This window comes from Mesoplodon bidens, assembly GCF_964165515.1.
Source record: "Mesoplodon bidens genome assembly, chromosome: 17".
In the NCBI taxonomy this organism is placed as follows: domain Eukaryota; kingdom Metazoa; phylum Chordata; class Mammalia; order Artiodactyla; family Ziphiidae; genus Mesoplodon; species Mesoplodon bidens.
The window spans coordinates 61,332,522-61,358,579 of record NC_138174.1 but is presented as its reverse complement, the minus strand read 5'-3'; positions in this window follow the sequence as shown (position 1 = coordinate 61,358,579).

Below are 26,058 nucleotides of genomic sequence, written 5' to 3'. Positions count from 1 at the left end.
CACTGCCAAATTTGTGCTTCGCAGCTGTACTGTCCAATAGAAACATAGCAGGGGGCACACGTGACATTTACATTTTTCCTGGAGCCACATTACAAAAGGTAAAAAGTAATCAGTGGAATTAATTTTAGTAATATATATATTTTACTTGATCCTAAATATCAAAAATACCATCACTTCAACATGTATTCAATTTAAAAATTGGTAATGATTTATTTCATGCTTTTTTTTTTAAACAAAATTTATGAAATCCAGTGTGTACTTAAAGTACATCTCACTTTGGATGTTAAATTTTCATGAGAAATTCTTGTATATGACATAAAATTTAAAGTTGAAAAAGCAGATTCACATACTCGAATTATTCTAAGTATACTTAAAAATTTTTTCCAACAATGAAATTCAGTGTTAGTTTTCAAATTTAAATTTAATTTTAAAATTTAGTTCCTCAGTCATAGCAGCCATGTGTGAAGTGCTCAATAGTCACATGTGACTGCCATATAGACAGAGGCCTTATAGTGTCTGTGTATTAGCAGTAGAGTTTAAAGTCAGTTTCATACTGTTTATTTCATCTTTCACCTACATCAATTATGAAGAAAGAGATAACATGTTAAAGGTGGGCAATTACATATTCAGATGGGCTAAGTTTCTTTCTTGGTTTCCAGATAAATTTTTACAGGTTGAGCTTTTCATGGAAACACGTAGACCTAAAAAAAAAAAAACAAAAAAACCCAAAACATTCCTTTGTAGGTCAAGTAAATAAACAATATTTAAGAAAATACAACTCATTTCCTTTACCACTCAATCAAAATCCTGGTTGTTAGCAGTTAGTTCATACATTTTTGTTGAAGGTAAACATAGTTTGCTTCTCCCTCTGCACTACTGTTTTCAGCTCAGTGAATGTAGAGTTTATAAGAATTTTTATGAAATGTTGGAATGTGATAAAATAGTGAAGTGAAATTTGCCTTGCAAGCTGGAATAAACTTCTTTTCGCCTGTCTCTCCCTTCTGTGGTAACTCCTTCACCACTTAAATGCTGTGTATTTCTCTGCTGCCCTTAGTCATGAAGTCAGATGATTTTGGACTTGAGTCCTTCCTCTTTCTTGTCTTCACTTGACTCACTCTATGATTTATTTCTCTCAGGAAAGGACATTATAAACTTCTTTCTCTAAGGGATGATTGTCACGTTTCTAGAGATATTAAACATGAGATGAGAATTTGAGGTAGCAGCATGCTATAAAGAATATACTTTGGAGGTCAGGAGAGGTGTGAAGTCATATCACTTTGTCAGGAGCTCCTTCTGCCTGCCCTCCACTGGAAGCCTTCAGCCAGCTTCCGGTACACAAACTTTAATATAGAAAGTATTGCTTCTCATCTGAGTTTTAATAATGAAAAATTGTTATGATCATTGTTAAGAAGCTAGCTAAAAGGAAGCCACCTTTAGTTCATAAAATTCAATTCACATATCCATCTCTGTAAGGCAGGGCTATAATATCCCTTGGGTTTGGGTTCCTGGGTGCCCTGTTAGCATTTACTCCATGCTGAGAGGGTTGTCTTCCTTTATGTATACATTTCTTTAAAAATCCATAATAATTCATGACTAATTATTGGACATTCTGAGATCCATTGGAATGATTTCCTCTTGATTAGCCATTATAATCTTCTGCCAATAATACACTACACAAGTTTATAAAAGGGCTTTGGTGTAGAGAACAAATGTATAGACACCAAGGGGGGAAAGCAGGGTGGGGGGGCTGGATGGTGGTGGTGGGATGAATTGGGAGGTTGGGATTGACATGTATACACTAATATGTATAAAATAGATAACTAATGAAAACCTGTATTTAAAAAAGAAAGGCTTTGGTTGCTAGAAGTTGCTGAGTTCCAAATATTGTGAAATATTCTGTCTAGGCTGTGGAGCCAGTGTACCATTTCCGGGAAATTATTGGCAACCTTTTATGGCTACTTAGAGTCAGTCTAGGAGAATACCTAAGCTCTTCTTGAAAATTGTGCTTACAATTTGAATTGTTACAAAGGATTATTTATAAGACATGTCAGATATCAAGAATTATGAGATATTGAATGAAGTTTAACAAAAAAGAGCATAACCATTATCTTTGAATTCCCCAGTGTATCCATCAGAGGTAATCACTACCTGGCTTATGCTTTAATCATTACCTTATACTTTGTTTTTCTTCATAGTTTTACTACATATGTTTATTTCCCTAAATGATGTTTGGCTTCATTTTCAAAGTTTTTGGATTTCATATAAATGAATTTATGTTTGTTTTCAATTTGCTTATTTTTTTGGTTCAAGAATATGTTCTCCCACCAACACTAAATAAATTGTTCTAGTTGTTTTTCATCCTTTACAACACTTGGGGTGGTGAGTATTAAGTGCTCTTCTTATTACATTATTTTTTCTTTATTTATGTGTAGATGTTTTTATATATCTGAGTACTAATATGCCACAAATACTCCTAGTTTGTGGCTCTTCTTTTTATTAAATGATGTCTTGATGAAGAGAAATTCTTTAGTCATCAAATTTCTCATTATTTCTCTTTTGCTGTCTGTTTTTCTGCCTTGATTAAGAAACCACTCCCTTCCTTGAATTGATGAATAGATTTTACCGTTTTATTTATTGTTGAATTCTCTTTGCTAATATTTTGTTGATGATATTTGCATCTATATGATAGACACATCGGTGATATTGGCCTGTAATTTTCTTTTTGTGTAAAATATATATCTGGTTTTGGTATCAGGTTACTGCTGGCCTTGTAGAATGGGTTTGGAAGTATTCCCTCATCTTCAGTTTTTTTGGAATTGTTTGAGAAAGATAGGTATTAACTTTTCTTTAAATGTCTGTTAGAATTTTTCTGTGAAAACATTCTTTCCTGGACTTTTGTTTGTTAGGAGTTTTTTGATGGCTGATTCACATTTCAATACTAGTAATCTGTTCAAATTTTCTATTTCTTCCTGTTTCAGTAGTGGAAGATTGTATATGTCTAAGAATTTATCCATTTATTTTAGGTTGTCCAACTGGTTGACATATAACTGTCTATAGTAGTCTCTTAGGATTGTTTGTATTTCTGTGATATCAGTCATTACTTCTACTCTTTCATTTGTTTTATTTATTTGGGTTCTCTCTTTTTTTCTTAGTGAATGTGTTTAAAGATGTATCAATTTTGTTTATCTTTAAAAAAACTCAGCTCTTTTTTCATTGATTTTTTCCCCCCTTTGGTCTCTATTTTATTTATTTCCACTCTGATCTTTATTTCTTCTTCCTTCTGCTGACTTTGGGTTTTGTTCTTCTTTCTCTATCTAATTCCTTTAAATGGAAAGTTAGGTTGTTTATTTGAGATTTTTCTTATTACTTAAGGTAGGCCTGTATCAATATAAAATTCCTTCTTAGAACTATTTTTGCTGCATCCTATAGATTTTGGAAAGTTGTTTCTCAATGCATTTTCTGAGTTTTCCTTTGATTTCTTTGTTGACCATTTGTTTTTTTAGCAGCAATTTGTTTAGTCTCCACATTTGTGGGTTTTTCCGTTTCCTCTCCTGTAATTATTTCTAGTTTTATACCATTGTGGTTGGAAAAAGTGTTTGATATAATTTCAATCTTAAATTTATTGAGTCTTGTTTTGTGGTTTAGTATGTGATTTATCCTGAAGAAAGTTCCATGTGCACTTGGTATTCTGCTGTTTTTGAATGGAGTGTCCTGTAGATATCTATTAAGTTCATCTTATCTAATGTGTCATTTAAGGCCACTGCTTCAAGTCTGGGTGATCTATGCATTGATGTAAGTGGGGTGTTAAAGTCCCATAATATTATTGAATTACTGTCAATTTCTCCATTTATGTCTCTTAATATTTTCTTTATATATTTAGGTGTTCCCATATTAGGTGCATATATGTCAGTGAATGTTATATCCTTTTCTTGGATTGACCCCTTTATCGGTGTGCCGTGCCCTTCTTTGTCTTTTATTATAGACTCTGTTTTAAAGTCTGCTTTGTCTGACATGAGTATTGTTACCCCAGCTTTCTTTTCATTTCCATTTGCATGGAATATTTTTCCATCCCTTCATTTTTGGTCTGTGTGTGTCTTTAGCTCTGAAGTGAGTGTCTTGTAAGCAGCATATAGTTGGGTCTGTTTTTAATCTAATTAGCTACCCTATGTCTTTTGATTGGAGCATTTAGTCCATTGACACTTTAAATGATTATTGATAGGTATGTACTTACTACCATTTTATTACTTGTTTTCTGGTTGTTTTAGCCATTCTTCTCTGTTATTCTATTCTTTTGATCTCCTCCCTTGTGTTTTGATGATTTTCTTTAGTGTTTTATTCAGGTTCTTTTCTCTTTATTTCTTATGTAGCTAAGTATTTTTATTTGTGGTTACCATGGTGTACATATGTATCAACTTATCACTACATCTACTTGTTTTAAGCCGGTAATCATTTAGGTTCAAACACATTCTAAAAGATCTATGTTTTTTACTCCCCCCACCTTTTGTGTTTTTGACATCATATTTTATGTCTTCATGCCTCTTAACTGTTTATTGTAGTTATGGTTGATTTTATAGTTTTTGCCTTTTAACTTTTATACTGGCTTATTTAACTGGTTGATCCATTGCCTTTAGTGTATATTTGTTTTACCAGTGAGATTTTTCTCTTCCTGTATTTTCCTATTTCTTGTTTTAGTGTTTTTTGTTTTGTTTTGTTTTTCACTTAAAAAAGACCCTTTAATATTTCTTGCAAGGCCAGTGTAGAGGTGATGACCTCTTTCAGTTTTCACTTGTCAGGAAAACTCTTTATCTTTCCTTCAATTCTGAATGATAGCTTTGTTGTGTAGAGTATCCTAGGTTGTTTGCTTTTTCCTTTCAGCACTTTAAATATATCATGCCTCTTCCTTCTGGTCTGAAAAGTTTCTGCTGTAAAATCAGTTGATAGCCTTAGGGAGTTCTCTTGTGTGTGACTCTTTGTTTTTCTCTTGCTGTTTAAAAAACGCTTTGTTCTTAACTTTTGAGATTTTAATTAAGATATTTTTGGTGTGGATCCCTTTGTATTCATCTTGTTTGGGACTCTCTGTGCTTCCTAAATCTGGATATCTGCTAGAAAGGTTAGATAAGTTTTCAGCCATAAGTTAATCAAATACATTTTCTGCCCTCTTCTCTCTCTCTTTTCCTTCTAGGATCCCTAAAATATGAATGTTAATATGCTTGATGTTGTCTAAGAGGTCCCTTAAATTATCTAAATTATCTTTGTTAAAATTTCATTGTTCTGATTTGGTGATTTTTACTATTCTACCTTCCTGGTTGCTTGTGTGTTCTGTATCACATAACCTGCTATTAATTCCTTCTAGTGCATTTTTATTTATTGTATTCTTCAGCTCTGATTGGTTCTTTAAAAAACTTTTCCTAGTCCTTCATTGACATTTTCAGTGTCCTCCTCTATTCTTTCCTGAATTCAGTAAGCATTTTTATTACTATTGCGTTGAACTCTTTATCAGGTAAATCATTTATCTCTGTTTCATTTTTTTCCCCTGGATTTTTTATCTTGTTTTTTGTTTGGAACATATTCCTCTATCTTCTTATTTTGTTTTACTTTTTCTGTTTGTCTCTATGAAATTAGGCAAAACAGTTACCTTTCCCAGTCTTGAAGGTGTCTCCTTGGGAGGGAAAGTGCCTATGCTGTCTGTGTGTGCTCAGTGGCTTTGGTGGGAGAGCTGCATCTGAAGTGAGAGGGGGTACATTATATGCCAGTGTGCTCTGACAGCCACTGCCTCGATGCGAGGCATGGCTGGAGTAGGATGGGCTAGAGCCAGAGCCAGGTGTGTGCCTGGGCTTCTCCCAGGCTCAATGGCAGTCTCTGTCCTATTGGGAGGTGGGGTGGAACCTGAGGGGCTGGAGCAGGAGTCCTGAGGGAATTGGGCTTTGCTTCAGAGCAATAGGAGCCTTTGCCTTGGTTGGGGGCATGGAAGAGGGCTGAGGGCCTTGAGCTGCACTTTTGAGCTGGCTCTTCTTGTCCCAGTGCGTGCACACATGTGATGGCGATAGTTGTTTCTGCCTTGTTTTGAGGCTTGTTTGGGGCCTGATGGGTTACAGCTGCACTTCTGAGAGTGTTCCACTTTTCCTCTAGTGTGTGTGCATGCGATGGTGATGGTGCCAGAGAGGAGAGGCTGGGGCAGGAGCTTGGTTCCAGCTGCGTGTGGTGTGCAGTGACAGTCCTGGCAGGCTGGCCAGAGCACCAGATAGTTTTCAATCTGCTGCCTCTGTGCTGGGGCAGGGAGCTGGGAAGTTCATCCATGCACTATTCAAGAGTGGAGTCTCAGGTTCTCACAGCTCTCTGGTAAGCCCCACTCTGTTTTCAAACCAGCTAATGGGGCTTTTCTTCCTTGTGCTGGACCCTGAGGCTGGCATGCCTAATATGGGGCTTGAACCCCTTGCTCTTTAGAGATGAACCCTGAGACTATAATATCCCCCTCCTCTTCTGGGTCACCTGCTAGAAGTGTGGGTCCTAACTAGATTGCTTCTCCTCCCTTCCTACTATACTGTGTATTGTTCTATCTTTATAGTCTTGGTAGTAGAAGAGCTGTTCTGTTAGTCTTCAGATCATTTGAGTTGTTCTATATGTCATTGTAGTTTTGCTGTGTTCCACTGGGGGAGATGAGCTCAGTCTTCCTACTCTGACGTCTTAATCCTGCCTCCTACGTTCTTTAAATTTTATTTCAACTTTATATGTATTCATTTAAGAATACATATTTGAAAAAAAAAAGAATACATATTTGATTCTTTTTTATAGTTTTCAGTTATCAAATGACACTTTCCAAATTATTATTTTGTTTGTTTACTAGACAAAATAAATATATTTTGTTTGTGATAACTCCAACATCTGGGTGACCTCCAAGTGTTTTTCTACCATGTTTCTCATCTTGCTTGATCATATGGTCTTGTGACCTAGTATTTTGGGTAATTTTTTAGTGATGCTGAACATGGTGTAAGAAAAGTTTTAGCAGTAATATGATCCTCTGGATGTTTTCTTGTCCCCTAGAAGGGATATAATTAGAGCCTGAGCCTCTGTCTTATGAGATCTGCTCTATTTCTGGTTCAATTCTACTCCTAGCATGTAGCCTTTCATTAGTTCCAGCTTAAAGCATGAGGCATTTATTAGGGATTTTTCCTCTATGGAAGGATCAGTTACACTAATTGTTGGCTCCATAGCCCCTTAAGATTGCTGAAAGTTGTGCTTTTAGCAAATCAGCAAACATGTTGAGAATAAAAGTGGGAATGAAGTGAAGCTGAAGATATTTGTCCATTAAATCTTCATTACATTACTGTGTCTTAAATGTCTTTGGACTGATAGTTTTTATATTTTGTCAGGGTTGGTCTACAATAAGAGAACCATTATTACCAGAATGAGAAATCCTTTATGTAAGCTTGAAACTAATATGTGTTCTGAAATTTTAGGGTGCCTTGTTATATCTGTGTGTGTTGATCATCTATAAATGTTTCTTCCATATGACTAATGATTTATTATGTCTGCTTAATCAATAATTACATGTGTCAGAATCTACCAGTACAATTATGAATGTCAGTTTCTCTTGCTTTATTAATTTTTACTTTGTATGCTCAGAAGTTATTAGTCTATACTATGTTAGAATCTTTACATTTTTCTGGAGAATTGAAATTATTCTCATTATTAGTATCCCTCTCTTAGAGTTAATAATATTTTATGTAATCTTATATTTGTTGCAATCAAAGATAGATTTATTTCCAACATAATGTTTTCCTCTTTTCTTGCTTTCTTTTGGATTTATCAAGTATGTTTTCTCACTGAATTAATTATACTCCTCAGTTCATGGCACGTTATCATTATTACCAGTGGTTGTGTGCAAAATCCTCTCTTGTACTATGCGCATATTTTTATATTTATTCCTTTTTCCTTATTTTTCCTCATAATTTACCTCATATGAATCTTTTGATTTTATGTGGTCTTACAAAATGTGGATGGTTTCTGTATGCATGTATTTTTTTAACATATTTATTGGAGTATAATTGCTTTACAATGTTGTGTTAGTTTCTGCTGTATCACAAAGTGGATCAGCTATATGTATACATATTTCCCCATATCCCCTTTCTCTTGTGTCTCCCTCCCACCCTCCCTATCCCACCCCTCTATGTGGTCACAAAGCACTAAGCTGATCTCCCTGTGCTATGAGGCTGCTTCCCACTAGCTAGCTATTTTACATTTGGTAGTGTATATATGTCCATGCCACTCTCTCACTTCGTCCCAGCTTACCTTTCCCCCTCCCCATGTCCTCAAGTCCATTCTTTACATCTGCATCTTTATTCCTGTCCTACCCCTAGGTTCTTCAGAATCTTTTTTTTTTTTAGATTCCATATATATGTGTTAGCATATAGTATTTGTTTTTCTCTTTCTGACTTACTTCACTCTGCATGACAGTCTCTATGTCCATCCACCTCACTACAAATAACTCAATTTTGTTTCTCTTTATGGCTGAGTAATATTCCATTGTATATATGTGCCACATCTTTTTTATCCATTCACCTGTCAGTGGACACTTAGGTTGCTTCCATGTCCTGGCTGTTGTAAGTAGAGCTGCAATGAACATTGCAGTACATGACGTTGTGAATTATGGTTTTCTCAGGGTGTATGCCCAGTAGAGGAATTTCTGGGTCGTATGGTAGTTCTATTTTTAGTTTTTTAAGGAACCTCCATACTGTTCGCCATAGTGGCTGTATCAGTTTACATTCCCACCAACAGTGCAAGAGGGTTCCCTTTTCTCCACACCCTCTCCAGCATTTGTTGTTTGTAGATTTTTTTTTTTTTTTTTGCGGTACACGGGCCTCTCACTGTTGTGGCCTCTCCCGTTGCGGAGCTCAGGCTCCGGACGCGCAGGCTCAGTGGCCATGGCTCATGGGCCTAGTTGCTCTGCAGCATGTGGGATCTTCCCGGAACAGGGCAAGAACCCGTGTCCCCTGCATCGGCAGGCGGACTCTCAACCACTGCCCCACCAGGGAAGCCCTGTTTGTAGATTTTTTGATGATGGCCATTCTGACTGGTGTGAGGTGATACCTCATTGTGGTTTTGATTTTCATTTCTCTAATGATTAGTGATGTTGAGCATCCTTTCATGTGTTTGTTGGCAATCTGTATATCTTCTTTGGAGAAATATCTATTTAGGTCTTCTGCCCATTCTGGGGGTGTTTGGGTTGTTTGTTTTTTTGATATTGAGCTGCATGAGCTGCTTGTAAATTTTGGAGATTAAACCTTTGTCAGTTACTTCATTTGCAAATATTTTCTCCCATTCTGAGGGTTGTCTTTTCATCTTGTTTATGGTTTCCTTTGCTGTTATGCATGTATTTTTAATTTAGATAAATGTTATTGTGTAAGATCTCTCCATCTTCTTTACATTTTTTTCACTTTAAAATTTGCATTTTTACTCACTGTGCATCTTTCTTCCTTCTAATTGCTGCCTAGAATATCATGGTGTGCATCCACCACATTTTAACTATCTGTTCTTCCTATTGTTTGCTTCCACAAAAAAAATAATAATAAAAGCATCAATGAAGCTTATTCAAATATGAATCCTAGAAATCTGTTTACTCTCAACATCCATTGTCTTGCCTTCTCCATCATAGTCTCTGCCTCAGGAGACTGACATGTAAGAACTATGTCAATATATTTCTTTGCCATCTATTTCCTGGTAGGATTCAGCTAACAACAAACACTGGCAGAGCAATGATGATAGAAGGATTCAGGGTATTTATTACTTTGTGTGGTCATCTCAGGTTGACTTTGTCACTTATTCATGTTTACAGTTCCTCTCAAGGAAGCCACCTCTGTAGGCTTTTCTCCTTGAGGATTTTTCCCTCATCCCATTGGGTCTGGAGGTGGTAAGATCCCAATATACTGAGCTCTCCCTTTAGGTTTCCCTGCATTATACTCATCCCCTTTTAATTGTATTTTTAGTAACTCCCTTCAAATTATTCTAAAATGCTGGGATCTTGGCTCATTTAAGCCTTTATGGAATTGTAAGAAAATTGACATTCTTTTACTGTTGCTATTACTGATGTTTTAATTGATCAGAATCTAAAGCTAATCAGTACCATAAGCCTCACAAATCATACAACAACTAAAAAATCTTTTTCCTTGTCATGAACCCTCTGGACTTATGTACTATTTTTGTCTCATATGTTAATCTATCTTTTGATTTTAAAAAAATCATCAAGTTGTAATTATTATATATATATATATATATGAATTTACTATTTCTGTCTTCAACTATTCTAGTCTATTAATCTCATTCATTGACTTTTTAATGTCTTTTTTTATTTCTAGAACATCTATTTGTTTATATTTCAAATATATTTGGTAATTAATTTTTTGCCTTTTGTTCCTTTGTCATTCTATTATATTTTTGCCTTAGACTTTTAAATTACATTATTTCTTTAAATTGTGTAAAGTACAATTACATGGTATTTTATATCTGACAATCCCAACACCTCATGTCTTTTGAAGGACTGCTATTGTTGTCCCTCATGGTGTTTTGTTTCCTTGTGTGTTTGTTTTTTTGACTGAATCCTCCTATTTACTGAAAACTTTTTTGTGTTCAATATTAAGAATTTATATGGAAGTTTTTCCTCCAGTAATGATTTACATTTGTTCCTTCCAGGGGTCTGAGGCATTTCCAATCCATGACCTCTTTAAATCAAACTCTTAACTTGAAGCTTTTTGAACTGGCTGTAAACTGAGGGAAGACACAATTATGGTTATAAATTCCCAGCAGATACCACCTCAAACTCACCACTAAGTTTTTGCTTGGCCAGTTTTCTGAAAATCTTCCATAGTAGACATTTGGGGTCCAGGATTATTTCTAATTCACCTTTAAATCAAAGGTGAAGAACTGAGTTCCCAGGGATATCTGGAACTTTTCTAGTAGCCTCTCTACCTTGGATGTTGCTTGGGTTTTTCTTTAGGCACCAATTTCCTTAAAACCTATGAAAACTAAAGCTGAATTTCTCTTGGTCAACAAAATCTTTCTCTCCATTTGGAAGACTCAGTGCTCTGCTTAATTCTCTGAGATACAGCTTCTACTTTCTTTTTAAGCTCTTTGTATTCCTCAGTGCTTTTGTCAGCTCATTAATGTGTTTTAAACGATTAGAAAAATATTTTATTCAGCATTTTCAGTTGTTTTTCAATGATGGGAGCAGTGAGAGAATTTAATCCACCATTACTCCTAGAAACACAGTTTTTATATTGTAGGGCTTTGGCAGTACTAAAAATACTTCAGTTATTCAAACATTTATGTTATTGGCATGATTAATATTTAATTTGTTTAGAACAATATTTAGAACTTATTACTAGGACACATTTCTTTCTGATTATTCCAGTTGTTCTTTTATCATTGTTATGGGCAATGAATTATCCTGAAATGTGTTTTCTCAAGGCAATTTTCTATATTTGTCTTCTGTGATTCACTAACAGCTTGTTTGATTTCCATAACAGAAAATAATTCTCTCCATATGCCAAAAGACAACTCATTTAAATAAGCCTGGTTCATGGTTTATCAACTTGATTACATCAGTTATTTGAAAATATAGGAGTTTATACTATGGTTTTAGAATAAATTGCCTTGCTAGTGTCACTTATATTGTACTAGAAAACAAACATGTAATTTGTAAAGCTATGCCATCATACTAATAGAACAAGGAGGGATTTATCCCTCTATTTCATCAAAAAGTCAAATGCATAACAAATCATTGTCAATGATGAAAGTATTTCTTGTGCATTGTAAGGATCAAAGTAAACTAAATGACTTCCTCAAGGCAAGGCCATTGTCACCAGTTATCAGAGTGAAGCACAGACATGATGTAGGATGGAGAACACTTTTGTTTTTGCACTTGTAATACCTGTTTCAGTTAGTATTTCCACTATGTAATTCTTATCAAAGGAGTGTGAAAGCCTTTCCAAAATCAAAACACATGGTATATGCTGATAAACTGTTTTTTACAAAAGTTATATATTCTTGCCTTTCCTAATGACTTTGTAGAGGCTGTGACAACTAAAGAAGTTATTATGTTTGTTTTTTCCTGCAAAGAATAAGAACAATATGAACTAAATATCAAATGTACGTACCTAGTTGGAAACAGATATATAATATTATATCTCTTAGTCAGATATTGCTACAGTTTTGAAATTAAAAAGTTCAGAAGTCTCTGCCTAAGATTCTCTGATGGTTGTCATTACATATAACTGATAAAGAAACATGAATCCATTTCTGCAGTGGTTCTTTTCTATGAATATTCTTTTTTTAATGTATATTTTTCATTTTATTGAGCCTAATTCTTTCCACAAATGGACAAACCAAAAAAAGTTGTATAATTTACATGTTGCACATAGCACAACCACAGTGAGAACAGTTATTCAACTGAAAAGCTCTTTACACATTAATATATTCTTTTTAATTGAAGTATAGTTGATTTATAATATTATGTTAGTTTCAGGTACAGCATAGTGTTTCAGTGTTTTTTCAGGTTATACTCCATTACAAGTTATATAAGATAATGGCTATAATTCCCTGTGCTACACAGTATATCCTTGTTGCTTATCTATTTTATATATATTAGTTTGTATCTGTTAATCACATACCCTTAACCTGTTCCTCCCCCATCCCTTTTCCCCTTTGGTAACCACAAGTTTGTTTTCTATATCTGTGAGTCTGTTTCTGTTTTGCAAATACATTCATTTGTATTATTTTTTAGATTCTACATACAGGAGAAATCATACAATATTTGTCTTTGACTTACTTCACTAAGCATAATATTCTCTAGGTCCATCCATGTTGCTGCAAGTGGCAGTATTTCATTCTTTTTTGTGGCTAATATTCCATTGTATATATATATCACATCTTCTCTACCTAATTGTCTGTTGATGGACACTCGGGTTGCTTCCATGTGAATATTCTTATTTTTAAAAACAAACAAACACCCAAGCAAAGCCAAACCAAAAACTTAAAAAATAATTAACCTAGTCAGATTCATTATAGCCTTATGAGTATTCTGTCCTTAAAAAGTGAAATAAGGCCAGGGCGAAGGGTGCAGCCTTGGATTTGGGTGCATGGAAAGCAAGGGCTGGTGGGCTGCCCATACCATGTGGACTTGTGGGCCCACCTGCCCCCCTCTATCCTCACAGAGATTGCCCCTTTCTTCACTTTAAAAAAAAAAGGGAAGGAAGTCACATATTAGTCAAATTCTATACCAGCTTCAACTTTTAAATCTTACTACAGTCTACAAGATAACTGTGAAATTATTAAACACATAATTTGTTTCAACTAGGATCTAATGCCTCTTACCCCTCCCCCACCCCAACCCTTAACCCATCCTGTAAAACTAGCTTTTCTTGAAATCATTGGAATACCTTTTTTGTATGTAGAGAAAAGAACACTAGGAAAATACAGAACAGGGAGAATAAAATGGCATTTGAAATATCCTTGGTTTTATCTAAAATAATAATGATGATGATAATGATGAAGAAGGAAGGACAAGAAGACATGATTACATTTTATTTGACATGCTAGAATAGCAATGTTCCTTTTTATTTCCAAGTGGAATTTGTAGATTATGCATAACAAAGGAACATGTAAAAAATATTGGTAATTTATTTCTGAGAAATGAAGACAGAGTTTATCAAAAGTGTCCCTGAGTTTTTTCTTCTGATTTTTTTGTAGACCTAATAAAACTATTTCTTACTTTTCTAAATGCAAAGTATAAAGAATATAAGTAAATATAAAGTATAGTTCTTATCCTCAGGCAAGTTATAATCCAGCTGGGAGGAAAAAAACTGTGTAATTCTTATTCATGAAGGTATCCTTACCTAAATGTGCCCAGGTTGCTTTTTTTTGGCCAGCCATGAGGATAAAAGTTTATTTCTGAGGATGTTGGAGTACATTGTAGAGGAGGCTTGAATCCTCACTGATGTCAAATATGAAATGGAGTATCTAAACTGAGGGTGGGCAAACTTTTCCTGTAAAGGTTTGCAACCACTCAACTCTGCTATTGCTGTGAAAAGGAGCCATAGACAATATGTACATGAATGGCTAGGACTGCATTCCCATAGAAAGAGCAGTAGTTTACTGATCCCTGCTCTACATCCTTTGTACTGCCTACCATCAGATTTCATTTATCTGTTGAGATAAACCCTTTGGAGTTCAAGCTACCGGCATATTCCTCTGAAATCTGCTGTGCTAAGATCAGACTTAAAGAGTAATACATGAAAACAAATGAACTGATCTACAAGGTAGAGAATATGTTGAGGGGGCCCCACCTGGAACTGTTTCATGAAGATGGGATCTAAAGTCCACCTTAAAAAAAGGCCACTTTTGGTCTGGGAGAGAAGAAAAGCATTCCAGGAAAAGAAATGACTGGATACAAGAGGAGATGTGAGAAAATGCAGCATGCACATTGAGGACTTCTTTGACTAGAGTGGTGGACTAAAGAAAGAAATAAATAAACAAAGTTGGAATTATATTCTATGGCTTTGCTGTTTAGTGGCATTGAAAGCCAGGCTAAGAAATACATGTTTTCCTTCTCTCTAATTATAATTCATTGTCTTTGTCCCTCCCCTCCCCACCCATTCCTCCTTATCCTCCTCCTCTCTCCTAACTCTGTTTCTTGATCAGAGGTCAGCCTTGGCTAAACAATAGGTAGGATGATCTAATGATGTCATCAGCAAAGGGTATATGTGGAAGTTGCACAATTATTCTCCCTTAATGCTTATTCTAGGGGTTTAAAAGGCACTTTTCCATTTATCTTTCACCATATGCAGAATACTGTAAGATGGTGTATTTACTTTCAAGAGATTTCTAGGTGTGAAAAGACAGTGCAGGTCAAAGCAAAAGATGAGATAACTTAGAAAAATCCAAAGCCCCTCTTCCTGTAGCCTCTGTGTACCTCTCTGTCTCATCAACTCCAACTAGTTTAAAATCTCATTTTACGTGTATTTTTTCACTTCTTTCCAAAATTGGCATAAAGTATAGAAGTTGTTATATATCAAGTACTCAGAATGATACACTTCTTTTCTTTTTTGGGGTAGTTGTGGTTGGGTTTAATTCTTGAAGTAGGGTGTTAATGGCAAAAATGTATTTAAACTTTATCCTTTAAAAGAAAAACAACCTGTTAACAGAATCATTGATCTTTTCCTTCTCTTCTAATTGCTAAATTTTCCTAACTTTTAGTAACACACACAAAACCAATCATGTCTGCTTAAATAACTTTAATAACAGTCTGAATTTTAGAGAATTATCTTTCCAAGATTCACGTACAGCATTTAATTGCTGAAAACAGTAGTTACACAGAAAAAATCTTGAAAGGAGTTTGGATCAAGACAGAGCAGAGTGGAACTACTGAGTTCACTCCTTCCATTTTATTGTCAGATTTACTTTAAACAATTGCACATGAGCCCTTCTCAAAGTTGTTTCACGTGAAACTAAATATGGGACGAGACCACATGGGTCTTCTTTATTCCTCAGATGAAGCCCTATGTATGAAGAAAAAATAGTGACCTCAAAGTAATATGTGATGCAAAGACAATTTTTGCCTGATTTGTGATGAAGACTGTAGTAGGCACTCAATAAATAATTGCTAAGTGGTTAGTCCTCAGGATATTGCTGTCCTTAAATCATTTCTCTGAGGAGTGGATATGTTGCAAAGTGATATAATCTAGTATATCCATGTGTCTGCCACATGTTCACTGGGTTGATCTATGAAACCCCATCACACCTATTCTACAGCTTTACAGATTAACACATCTGGGGTTAGGTTTCTAAGTACAAAGGGATACCTATTGGACCAAAGCTGTCTTTGCTTTAAATCTCCTGAATGTGCAGACTTCATTTGACACTTCGATCTTTTGACAGGAGAGCCTCACTTCCTGAATAATGTTAAGTAGTGCACTCTAATAAATGTGGGCTTGGTAAATGAACGGAATCATTGTGTATGCTCTCTACAAGCCTGGGAGATGAGACTGACAATTTATAGGAGAATAATACCGTGTCTAGTCCCTTTACAGAAACTAGGTATACGGCTTTTTAGTGGGTATTTCAGGAGGCTGTCATGCTTAAGAATTTTGAGAAATGATGATCAGATAAAGAACTCTAAGAAGTGTTAAATAATGATTTAAACAGGAGTATAGGAGCTAAGGGGGAAAACCTTGAATGATCCACTCTAAAGAATATTAGTTGAAGGAGAAATTAGATTCTAAATGTTATGATTATATTTTACATGCCATACAAAAACTCTCACTAAATCTACTTAAAAATTCGAGGCGGAGAAGAATGGGGTGGCACAATTATTATTAGAAAAAGCACAGAGAACAAATGCAGCAGTTTCATTTAGTGCTAACATCCTATCTGTACTGAGTTATATACCCTTTGTCTTTTGGAGAAAACCAAAAATATTGGAAGTGGTGCTAATGCCGGTTTGCAAAAGACCACTATTATTCTCAGAGGAATGGAAAGATAAAAACAAAAAGAAACACAGAAAAACTACAAACTATGTTTTTATGAACGTGAAAATCTGATACTCTTATATGGATGACATCAGCATATGTTTATATACAAAGAACACAGTATATTCAATATTCTCTAAAATGTATCTACATGTACAAGCAATGCAATGCTATTGTGATTTTAAAAATAGTATGCAGGAATAAGAAATCTCTGACTATGTAATAATTTTGGTCTAATTATATTGCCTTGTATAATGTAATTCTGAAATACAATGAAGTTTGGATCCTAAGTCATTATTACTGATATATTAAAAATTACACCTAATTTAATAATTTGTATTCTCTTAAGTAAAGTGACTTGTTTCATTTTAGTAGAATAAGGAGGATTCTCCTATTCTCATCATAAAATAATAGTATTATTTTATTATATGTTATATTTACTATATCAATATATAATATAATTTAATTTAAAATATATTATAAATTAAACTATCAATTTATAACCACATCATTATAATATAAGTATATATTATGTTTGTTTTAATAATAATAAACAATAATATGTTTAAACAAATGAATATTTTCATCTTTACCCAGTTATCTTACCTGATCTTCTTGCTTCATTGATGTTTTTTATTAAGACCCTTTTATAGTCACATTTTGCCTTCCATACTAGAGTTTATGCTCATTGATGGTACAACCCATGATTTATTGCTTTTGCCACCTTCACATTGTATTAAGAAAATACTTGTTTTAAAACATGATTTTTATGTTTAGTTAGCTTCTTTCATCATAGCTGAAGTATCACAATGGAAAATATGATTTTTGCTACTCAATTAGCTTTTCTTTTTCTACCAGATTTAGTGTTAAGGTGCTAAGTCTTTTTGGCAATGAAATAGTCTCCATCTCCCTCACTTCCTTTACATTTTCCAGTAATTCTATTTCCCTTGACCTAATCTTTTATTCTTCATGCCAGTTAATCCATGGCTATTGGAAGGCAATAGAATGACTGGCTTAGAGTTCAGCTTTGCTTAGTGTCAGTTCCTGGCTTTCACTATTACCTCCTATAGCCTTGGAGTGAAGTTTCTTAATCTCTCCTTCTCTTTGACACTTACTGCAAATCATGTTTACAGATTGTACAGAAAAAAATGTACACATATCCAGGGTTGGTTGAATAATTTAGATTTTCATAACTTATATAAAAACTATAGGGTAGGACAAACCATGGGTGTTAGCATAGGATCAAAGAAGAGAGTTTTTTAACAGGCTCTGGGTTTTATTTTTTTCTCTCTTGTGTTTCTTTGAATTTTGTAATAATGAAAAATTACATAATTATTTATCCTTTTTAACACTGAAACTTTTTTTTTCTTATGAAACAGCCTTTAGAAACTGTACTGTTCTGTAGAAGTGTAATTTTATAGATGATTAAGGAGGAAAAGATTAAAGATAGTATCAGAAAACAATTATCATTGCACAATTAATGATATTTACATAGGAGGTCAAACATTTTCCAAAAAACAAAAACATAAGCAAAAACCATAACTCTTTCTCAAGAAGGAAATATCTGGCTGCTTTACATGCATGAGAAAATGTACATTTTTGAGCTATTTATGCATTTGTTTCTCCCAAACTATCCTGGAGGATTTTTGACAGTAAATGCCAGAGTTATCGAAAGTTTTAACTTTTACCTTGCTGTTTTTCTGTTATCCAGATCCTTTAACTACATATTAAGTTTAGAAATAGAGTATTTTTAAAGTTTTTAAAAAGAGTATTTTAAAAGTTTAAAAAATATAACTTTAAACTTGCATTAATTCAAGACATCTATATAAAATTTGTTCACTCTAAAAGTATTCTAATTCTGTGATTACCCAATTAAAATATGATCTAAGGAATACTACTTTTACTCATTAATCTTATAATGCCAAAAGCTAGCTTTGTATTTGTTCTTTGATCAATGTTGCAATGATTCATTTACTCCAGGGATTAATCTAAACGCTATTATTTTAGGCGATTTATTTACATGATTTTTAGTGATATAAAGTAAGATGTCTTATTTCATTTTATATTTTGCAGTTACTTTGCCTTTTTAAAAATACAGTTAGACATTAACATGCATATTTACTTCTCTCTCCTCTTTTTGGCAAGGCCATTTGTTATGGACTTTTGTTTGCATCCCCTCCCAGAATTCATATGTTGAAGTTGGAATCCCTAAAGTGATGGTGTTAGGAGGTGAGGCCTTTGGGAGGTAATTAGGTTTAGATGTGGTCATGAGGGTCGGGCTGCATAATGGGATTAGTGTCCTTCTCCCCTACCTTGTGAGGACACAGAAGGAAGAAAGCCTTCTGTAAGAAGGAGAGCTCTCATCAGATATCAATTCTGCAGACACCTTGATCTTGGACTTCCCAGCGTCCAGAGCTGTAAGAAATAAATGTCAATTGTTTAAGCCACACAGTATATGGTCTTTTGTTTGGCAGCCCAAGCTGACTAAGACATAATTTTAGTTCTGTTCTTGGGTTTAGATTTTGTAATTATAGTCTGAAGTTAGGGAGCATGATTCCTCCAGCTTCGTTTTTCTTGCTCAATATTGTTTTGGCTATTCAGGGTATTTTGTGTTTCCATACAAATTTTAAAATTAGTTGTTCTAGTTCTGTGAAAAATGCCACTGGTATTTTGATATAGATTGCATTGAACATGTAGATTGCCTTGGGTAGTATGGTCATTTTAACAATATTGATTCTTCCAATCCAAGAACATGGTATATCTTTCCATCTGTCTGTATCATCTTCAGTTCCTTTCATCAGTGTCTTATAGTTTTCAGAGTACAGGTATTTTGCCTCCTTAGATAGGTTTGTTCATAGGTATTTTATTCTTTTTGATGAGATGGCAAATAGGATTGTTTCCTTAATTTCTCTATCTAATACTACATTACTAGTGTAGAGAAATGCAAACGATTTCTATATATTAATTTTGTATGCTGCTACTTTACCACATTCATTGATCAGCTCTAGTAGTTTTCTGGTAGCATCTTTAGGATTCTGTATGTATAGTATCATGTCATCTGCAAACAGTGACAGCTTTACTTCTTCTTTTCCGATTTGGATTGCTTTCATTTCTCTTTCTTCTCTGACTGCTGTGGCTAAACCTTCCAAAACTTTGTTGAATAATAGTGGTGAGAGTGGGCAGACTTGTCTTGTTCCTGATCTTAGTGGAAATCGTTTCAGTTTTTCACCATCGAGAACAGTGTTGGCTGTGGGTTTGTCATATATGGCCTTTATTATGTTGAGGTACTTTTCCTCTATGCCTGCTTTCTGGAGAGTTGTTATCATAAATGGATGTTGAATTTTATTGAAAGATTTCTCTGCATTTATTGAGATGATCATATGGTTTTTATTCTTCAATTTGTTAATGTGGTGTATCACATTGGTTGATTTGTGGATACTGAAAAATCCTTGCATCCCTGGGATAAGTCCTACTTGATAATGGTATCATTGGATTGGATTTGCTAATATTTTGTTGAGAATTTTCGCATCTACAGGAAGCCTATCTGAGGAAATGGCACTTTAGGTGGTACTGAATGGTGATAGGATGGGATGATAGATAGCAAAGATTCTTCTAGAGAGATGAAAACAAGTGAATCAGGAAAGAGAATAGCATATACAGGAATTGAAATAAAGCCACTGTGGTTGAAGTACAGTCAACAAGTTGGGGTGTGATAAAAGGTGATAACAAAAAGGAAAACAAGGGTTAAATTATGTAAAATTTTATAGGCTATGAGAAGGAGTTTAGATTTTTATTACAAGTGCAGAGTATTGTAAGTGGAGATAGGGTTAACAGAACCTAATTTAAACTTTGAAAGATCATTCTAGCTTCTGGGGAAGGGGAATGAGAATAGAAGCAAGAAGACAAATTAGGAGGCTCTAACAGTAGTCCTGGTGAATGATGATGGTGCCTTGGCTCAAGATTCTACCAGGAGCAATACTTAGTTGACGTCTGGTTCAGGATACAACACTGGAGCAGTGGTTGATCAATTGGAATTGGCGTGTAATGAAAGGAAGGAAACCAGGGACAAGTTAATTCTGAGATTTAATGTGTTATGCAGTCAAGTGGGGATTTCAACTAGGCAGCTGGATATAAGAGAATGGAGGTCTTTGGTGAAGCAGGAGCTTGGAAAATAATTATAACTTAAATGATTAGGGAAGCGGGAGCTCTGATGAACTGTTTTTTCCCTGAACATTTGAGAGTTGATGAGACATCTTTTTGGCTTTTAGAAAATCTTTCCAAAATATGTCTCTGCTGACCTGTCTTAGACCTTCATAATACAACATGGTATGTATTCAATGCACATAACATGTCCAATGAATGCTTACTGATTAAGTAGTTAATTAGTAGTTTATCATACTGATATTCTTTACCTTTCAATGTTAATTGAGGCATCTCTTTGGATAAAGGGTTTACCTGGGCAATTTCTTCTAAAATGAGTATAACAATATGTTTCTTGCAGGGTTGTGAAAAGGACCAGGCACATAGTAGGTATCAGTGTATAATGACTATTACTGTAGATTGAATACTGGTCAATTTAGATCTAACAGTAAGGCAGTCTGAGAAATTGTTTCTCTGAATTGAAAGAGCCCCAATTGAAACTGCCTCAGCAAAAGTATCAAGAAATAATACTCAATAGGCTAGCATTTCCTTTCAGAATGAAGAAAATGCCTTCTGAGTAACCTGTGGTTTATTCAGTCTTTGACTTGTATCAAATACCTGTATTGTTGGCTCCCAGAAATCCAGTGGTTCATGTTTGGTATGTATTTTTATTAGTCATGGTTTTCCAAAGAAACAGAACTAATAAAATATGTGTGTGTGTGTGTGTGTGTGTGTGTATAAAAAGACTTTGTAATTAACCTCAAGTCCAGATAATCCAAGGAACATAGTATGGATTTTCATGGTTCTAGTGTTTCATAACCCAACAACTTTGTTATAGTTTATCCATATATAAAAGAGGTTAAGTCAGATTTGTCTAGATGACATATAAATAAGGAGCAAAAATAATTTTAAATGATTAAAAAGAGATAAGGCAATTAAAAAGTGGGAGATAGAATTGAGAAATACCTGTTGAAGATAATATAACATACCACTATTTATTAGCAATACTCTCGGCTGTTCCAGGGACTTTGTACATAGCAACTGATTTACAAAGTGTGAAACTTGTAAAAGGTCAGGGAGGCTATGATTGGGGTGATCTACTAGGGAACTATACATTATTTTGGAACACATATTAGGTACAGATTGTGTGACAGTTTCTTGTTCATAGATGCAGAGGAGAAATTTAGAGAGATTAAGCAGCTTGTCTGAGGAAAGCCAGCTTAGAAAGAGCAGAGGTGATGATTGGAGGCCATACTCTGTCTGTAGTATCATGTTTTCTTGCTACTTTGGACACTCTACCTTGTTAATTCTTTTTCTCATTTCTTCTCTAATTGGTCAATAGCTCTCTCTCTTAACAGTTAAATTCTTGAAACAAAGAGAGACAAATAAAGGTCCCTGGCATAACATAAATAACAATTGGCTCTACTGCCAGTAACACAGTAGTTTTAATTCACATCTTTCTGACTCAGGAAGCACACAATGCACTTAGATTCTCTCACTGTCTGTTTTTCCTTTCCTTCTAAATACTATAATTTTCATTATTCCCAAAGTAATATTACCATGTTCATGCTGGATGAGGTTTAAAGGGTTAACTTGCTGGATTTAGAATTTATGTTTTCTGCTTTATTCTGTCTCCTATTGCCACAAAGATGAGAAGGGTATTAACCGAAAGGAGAAAACACCTTGGTGTCCATTGTATGTAGCGTCTACATTCTGGGCTCCCAGAGTGATATTGGGTCTGAACATTTGGGGAACTAAATCCCAATCTTTATACACATAACATATAGTAACTTTATTCTCAAGACTCTTTTATATGTATATGGTTTTCAAAATTCTTCCTCAGCTCTTCAGGTTTACATCTTAAGGCCTGTAGGGTTATATTCTAGAGGCTTGAATATATCTGTTTTCAATAGATATCTTCCATGGTGAGATAGAGGGAGTGTTGGACTATGAAACAAAAGGTCAAATTCTAGTTCATTTCTACCACCTTTTTTGCTTTGTGACCCTTCCAGCTCAGCGGTCTATAAATTTTGTTCCCTTAGGCTCTTTAGAGGAAGTAATGTGAACCACACAAAAAATTTGTTATAAACTGGGAAACAAGATTCAAATTAGGTAGGGCTATGAAGTTGCTGGTTTAGATATTTGTGGTCATTGTTAGTGTATGAAATGCAATCAAGTATTTTGTGACATACTTACTACTCCCAAATGAGTTGGCATTGTATCCCTCCCTTGTGGTTTTGGTGTGGGTGAGAGAAGAGAAGGAAGCTCTGCTGATGGGATTCAGAGCAGCTCAGGCTCATGGAGTATGGAGGGCTCTCTCCCCTCAGGACCTGGACAATACTAAACTAGGACTGTAGAGCTAAGAGTCAGGGGAGAATTCAACTCATCAACAACTCAACAACAGCACATGACCTATGATTTAGTTATCTTCAGTTATGTTCTAGACACTTTGGAGAGCAACTAGCAAACATGCTTCTGTTTCCTTCAGTCCTTCACACATGTTTCTAAGTGTGTGCTGTGTTCCAGGTGCTGTTGTGGGCATTGAGATTGTAATTATGAGCAAGGCACACGTGTCCCCGCTTTCATGGAGCTTAATTTTAGTAGGAAAGACTGACAATAAATAAGAAATGAACAAACCAAAGCATAAGATTATTTCAGAAAGTGCTGTGTGAGGAAGAAAGCAATACAGGTAATGTAGTAGAGAGTTAAAGAAGGGGAAGGGAACATAATGAGTTAAAGAAGGGGAAGGGAACGTAATAATAGATTGGGTGCTCAGAAAAGGGCTGAATGCAAGGCAACATCTGAAATAAGACCTGAATGATAAGAAGTCAGACATCATAAAGATCAGAGGGAGGCACAATCTAGGTAGAGGAAAGATCAGGTGCAGAGGGCCAACTGAAGAGGGAATCCCTTTGGATTATCAAGGAATTCAGAGAAGGCTAGTGTGACTGGAGCACAGTGAGTGGAGAAGAGAGGGATGAGAGTTGACACTGTGGAGTTGGGCAAAGGTTAGACCATACTGCAGTTTGTATGCCATGGGAGAGAGTTTGGATTTTATTTTAGGTGTAAAGGAAAGGTTTGTACAGGGCAATGGCATGACGTGTTTCATGTTTTAAAGTGACCATTCTTTAGTTAGATAGAGTATGGATTGTAGAGGGATGAAGTGTGAAACCAAGGACTGAATGGGAAGCTACTACAGTACTCTAGGCAAGAGATGCTGGTGGCTGGAATTAGAGTGGTGGGAATGGAGGGAGAGAGAAGTAGAAGGTTTGGAGATGAGGTTTGAAGGATTGCATAGGATGTGCTAAAGGATTGAGCATGCTTTTTAAATGAAAAAGAAAACTAGTAACCAGAGAAGTAGACATACTAATGTTGAGATGCAGACTTAGTTAGGATACTGGTTGAACTGTTGAAAAACATCTGAAAATAAAAGTGGCTTAAATAAGATAGACTAGCCCTGATCCGAGAAGATCCCACATGCCATGGAGCAAATAAGCCCGTGCGCCACAACTTCTGAGCCTGCACTCTAGAGCCCGTGAGTCACAACTACTGAGCCTGTGTGCCACAACTACTGAAGCCCGCACACCTAGAGCCCGTGCTCCACAACAAGAGAAACCACCGTAATGAAAAGCCCGCTCCCCACAACGAAGAGTAGCCTGCACTCGCCACAACTAGAGAAAGCCCATGTGCAGCAACGAAGACCCAATGCAGCCAAGAAAAAAAAAAATAAGATAGACTATTTCTTTGTAACAGTCTGAATATAATCAGTTCATGACTGAGGTCCTAGGGAATGATGGGAACTTAGAGTTCTATTATTTTTTTCTTCTGTTATCTTCAACATTGAATTTTTTCCCTGAGGTTTATGGTAACTGCTTTGGATCCTTTTGTCATTTTCCAAGCACTGGAAAGGGAGAATGGGAAGAAAGAGTGTGCATTTTTTTTCTTCTTAAGAATACAACTCTAAAGTTACATTTATCACTTCCACCTTTATCCCATTGTCCAAAATTAAGATATATGGTCCCACATACCTGCAAGCAGGGGTCAGGGGTAGGAAAATGTGGGTGGTGAGATGACTGAGAACTTTGACCACCTGCATCAATATGACATAATTGTCAGTACTAAGAACCAAGAGCATCTGTGTCAACATGATTTAGTTGTTTGTTTCAGCCCAGAAAAGATAAGACTGCAAATCAATAAATATCTTCGCTATATGCTTTAGGAAATTCTAATCAGTCAGCTTGTCTGTTGCTCTCATCTGTTCAAACAGGTTGCTTATCAAACAAAGTTTACTTTGCAACACTTACTTCAAGACCCTTCCCTTACTATCCCCACCAATCCTGAGCTACTATGTCTTGAACTTTGATCCCAATCAGTTCCCTTCTTTGAAAATCCTGCTTTAAACCAATTGAGGCCAGAAGCCAAACCCTATAAATATCTCACTTCTAAAATCCCCCTACTCATACCTTAAAACTTTGTCAAGATGGTGTTCTTTCTTTCTTACTGAAGTGAGTTTAAATAACCTAGTTTTTACTTTATTAAAACTAGTTATGTTGGAAATTTCAACTGTCTTGAAGTTCACTTAGTCCAACTAAGATGCCTCTCAATGCTACAGCATAAGACCCTGGAGCCTCCCCTGACTAGAATGAGGGTGGGGGACAAGTCTTTAATTGGATCACAGTTCCAGTTATTTTACATTGAGCCATAAATGGTAAGTTTATATTTCTCCTTAGGAAAGTATTTCTCCTTTGAGGATTTTTTGGTTACTAATTGGATTGATGAACTCTCATCCTTGATTGGAACTTGCCTTGTGGCTAATAAGACCACTGTTTGTCTTGTCCCTGTCTATTCTTGTCTCTGTGTGTTTTAAATTTACTAGAGTGAACATGTAGGAAGAGGATGGGTTTAGATTTGATAAGCTCATCTATGAAAACAAATTCAGAAAGTCTTGTTGGATATCCCTGTACGCTTTATTCCTTGGGTCATCTTATCTAGACATTATAAGAATTTCCTCAGTCTTATTTTTATATCCCCTAGAATGATTTGGCTTAGTCCCAGCTCCGTGGAGTCGGGAGTTTTGTCAGATTCTCAATCACGGTGATTAGTCAGTTGGTTACATTCTGGAGACATGAAGTTGCACACTCAGCACTCTGACTGATCATGGCAGTGCTCTTGGGATTGGCTTAGTCTAAATCTAAAGATTGTTTCTCCCCTGGGCTATACCCCTTACATGTATTTATACTGTAACTCTATTCCATGTGTCTATCTTACTGAATGGCCCAATCTCACAAGCATCATTTAGAATTATTTAAAACAATTTTTTTAAACATTTTTATTGGAGTATAACTGCTTTACAATGGTGTGTTAGTTTCTGCTCTATAACAAAGTGAATCAGCTATACGTA